At 34.5% G+C, this 4,093-nt stretch overlaps 1 long non-coding RNA gene across 1 annotated transcript in view; it reads right to left on the bottom strand.

Annotated features, from left to right (window-relative positions):
* Positions 1-824: 824 nt before the first annotated feature.
* The window catches only part of LOC113784056 (uncharacterized), an 18,933-nt gene continuing 15,664 nt past the window's right edge, over positions 825-4,093 (bottom strand). The window contains exon 4 of the long non-coding RNA XR_003470083.2: positions 825-1,570. This is a non-coding gene — a long non-coding RNA (uncharacterized lncRNA). The remainder of the gene's footprint in view (positions 1,571-4,093) is intronic.

Below are 4,093 nucleotides of genomic sequence, written 5' to 3'. Positions count from 1 at the left end.
TCTGCAAGGCAATCATCTCAAGAATCTGCAAAGCAACCATCTAAGATACATTTTCCTACTTTTACACATAAGTATATTGAGGACATAATAGATGTTGTGCCTGATAGAAATTGTCGGTTTCGCGCAGTTGCAATAATGTTAGGTTTGACCGACGAATCTTGACCTTTAGTTTGAACACAATTGGATAAAGAGATCAATCTACATCAAAACATTTCTTATAATGTTTTTGATGACATTGTTGAATCAGTGCGAAACTCATTGAAAATTTCTAGATTAGGTGCTCAAGGAAAAGATAAGTGGATGACTATACCAGATTTGAGTTACGTGATAACAATACAATATAATGTCATATTAGTGTCGTTGTCTCGTAATCTGAATATGACATTTTTTCCTCTAAATAAAGCACCATCAAATGGAGTACATGTTAAATTTATAATTGGTAGTCTTGTTTAATAATAAATTAATGTTTAATATTTTCTTGTTCAGATAAATTAATGTTTAATATTTTCTTTTTCTGATCAAATTGAAATCTGATTATTCTTTGTCACCTACCTCACAAAAATGGAGATACTTTTGTAGTGATTGTGCAAAGACATGGGAAATAACTTATGCATGACGTATTAAACATTGAGAACACATTGATTCATCATTTATCAAATCATCTTGTATTTCATTAAATGAAGATTAAAATATATGTTTGAACATTTAATCATTTACTTATTAGAATGTATTAGACAAAGTTGAATGTGTTTCTTTGTTGATAACGAGTTAAAGTTGAACATGCAGATTAACTCAAAATAAAAATTCATAGATAACACAAAATATTAAAATGGAAATTTACTATACAATATTTATCATACATTACACAATCATACATAACAAAATCACTAATCATCGCCCGGGAACATGCGAACTAACTCACTTAATATGTCATGAATTTCACCATATGGAGATACCAACTGTATAGCCCTACGTAAAAGCTCAACTGCTCTACGATCTTGTGTCGATGATGGACCAATATGTACAGAAGATGATGGACCATGTGGATCATGTGCAATAGTAAGTGAACTGAAGGTGGAGCAGCAATAGGTGGAGAGAGGATCAGAAGATGTGAAACATTTATGTACCATGCATAGTAGTCTGTAGTGACCTCTCTAGGAAACGTCGCTAACGGATATAGCCTCTGAAAGGCCGATATAGATGCTCTGATATTACTCTGCCACTCCCAATCTATATTGTTTGACACCCGAGGAACGTCACGCGGAATGCACTGAATATGACCAAACTGTCGAAGATATGGCTCCAGCAGATATGGGAATGAAATTCTAGCGCAACAAAGGTATCCGAAGAACATTGAAGTCGCTACAAAGGGATGATTAGCTCGATCATTATCATATGGTGTAAACACTACATCCTCGAGCAACAAAGCATCAAGTCTTCGCTAATATGTCATCGGTCCATCTTCAACGACGTGTTTTGCAGTCCACCTACATGCTCTTGGAAGATGTGTAGGAACCGTTCCACTATCGCACCACTTATAGATCCTAGGAAAGTGCTTGTAAATCCAGCACTACACCAAAAATAAAAAACAATTTAGTAAATTAAAAATACAACTTAATAAATAAATAAATAAATAAATAACACAATTTAATATAAATCATATGCCTGTAATAGGGTAATGTAACCTCCCAATTGTTTAGTGTCATGGGTAGCTCCATCTCCTAGATTGTCATATTGGACAACCAATGCAGCGGTACCCCACAAACAGTTGCAACATCGATCTAAATCAACAAACAAACTAACGTATTTCGCCTCCACATGAGTATGTGTTTTATCGACAAAAATAGTGATGTCAACTAAATGCAACATGTACGTTTTAGCCGCACACTCAAACATGTTAGTTTGAATGAGACGTCTATAAATCACTCAACTATGACAATCTATATTGCACATATTTATTATAATTAATCTCAGCACATGATTCCTCCCATGTAGCACATAGCAACTCATGTGCAACTCTCGCAACATTATTAGTGTTCATATTCACTAATGCATAAAAAAAACTACCACGGGTGAGACGTGAAGAAGAGTGTTGACGTCGTCCAACGTGATTGTCATCTCTCCAACATCATCCATAGTCAAGTAAGTTGAAAAAAACGTAGCAGTCCGGATTCTCAAATACAATGTTGTACAACATCTGATACATGAACTTCAACAAACTTCTTAAACTTTAAACCATGTGTAATCACTTTAACGAGCCACGACCCTATGAGTAATTAAAGAACATAACAATAAATACTTATTCTTATTTAAAAAAATGTACTAAATATAATAAATACTTATTCTTAATTAAAAAATTAATTAATTAAAATATACTTCTCCTTCTCATATCCTCAAGTCACGTGGTGTTCATATTGTTTCAACACAGATGTCACCAACGGTCCTTCGGAGAATCCAGGCTGCTGATCCTGCTCTTCGATGTTCTAGTCAACCTCATTAATATCCTGATCAACCTTATCTGTTGGACTTTAGTCCTCTTAATCCTAATTTTGACATAATTAACAAACATACAATGTTCATACATCATATGATAAATCTAACATTTTAATTGAGCAAGATTTCAGGAACAACAACCCAACCCTACACACTTGAGACAAATTGCTTGGAACTCAAGAAATCAACAAAAGTTGAATATTCACTGAGTAAATCGGTTGGGAAATCGATTTCATAAAAAGGGTGTAAGGAAACATAACTGTTTGTGGTTGTATAATCGATTAAGCAATCGACTGGCACAATTAGAAATTAAAATTGCACAAGTCAGTGGCAACCTGTTTTACAGGCTAATCGATTGGCAAATCGATTGTACACATCACAAAGTAAAACTGATTGAAACAAATCGATTGGGAAAGTCACAGGGACAATCCATTTTCTAGCCTAATCGATTTCTTAGATAATATTTGAAAAGTAACATGACCTGTGACAAACCAAATAGATTGGACAATCTATTGTGAGAATTTCAATCATGTTAAGTTTGGTTTCAATCGATTGGGAAATCGATTGAACTGAACAACTGGTAAGAACTTTTCAGGCAAATACTACCAAATCGATTGGCACTTCGATTAACATGAAAATAGCTAAGTCACTGTTTTGAACACAATCGATTGGCAAATCGATTGAAAGAAATATTTTGAAATCACAGTGAACCTTCAGCTTGTGGCCAAATCGATTTTGTGTATTTGTAAATCGATTATGAGACTTAGTAAATCGATTAAGTAATCGATTGGTGTGTTTTTTTTTATTATTGGAACAAAACACCTGACATCGATTATGCAATCGATTCATATAAGTCTGCACATAATTTACTGAAAAGAGTTTTTAAAAGAATCGATTGGCAAATCGATTAGCTTATATAGTTTCAAGATTCAAGAAAAACAAGACTCGCGATAATCGATTGGCAAATCGCTTAGACCTGTTTTATAACTTTAATGGTAAATGGTTTACAAAATCGATTTGGAAATCGATTGCTTTGACCCCAAACCTCAAAGTTCAGAATTTTTTTTTTAACTTGCCCGAGCGTCGATTGGGAAATCGACTAGTTCTCTTTTCAAACTTAAAACAATCGATTAAGTAAATCTGGAAATCGATTTGGGAATCGATTAACAATATGACCGTTGTGACTAAACGTTGGATGTAATAATTACTAAATCGATTGACATTACCAGCAACGGTAACCTAATCGATTTGGGAATCGATTTACACGGTTAAGCGTTTAAATAGGAACAGTTATCAATCGATTTCTGCACTTCAGTTCTCCAGATTTCACTAATTTTCTCTGCTTCATCTCTTTGCTCTGTCTCTGCAATCGCTCTTTGTTACTATCTACATTCAATCTACTTCAATCCACGATTATGGCACGAGTTAAACAAACCCAGGCACGCACTCCCTCACCTTTATCATCTTCATCCAGTGAAACCCCTTCACCACCACCCACTTTAACCAAAAGAGTACCCATTCCTACACATAAAATTCTTGCCAAAGACAAAGGCAAGGCACCTGCTGCTATTCAAGAGAAACCTAAAAAGAGAAAGGAACC

Source organism: Cicer arietinum, chromosome 4 (genome assembly GCF_000331145.2).
Source record: "Cicer arietinum cultivar CDC Frontier isolate Library 1 chromosome 4, Cicar.CDCFrontier_v2.0, whole genome shotgun sequence".
NCBI lineage: Eukaryota > Viridiplantae > Streptophyta > Magnoliopsida > Fabales > Fabaceae > Cicer > Cicer arietinum.
The sequence above is the reverse complement of the archived record's forward strand: the minus strand, read 5'-3'. Positions and strand labels throughout refer to the sequence as shown.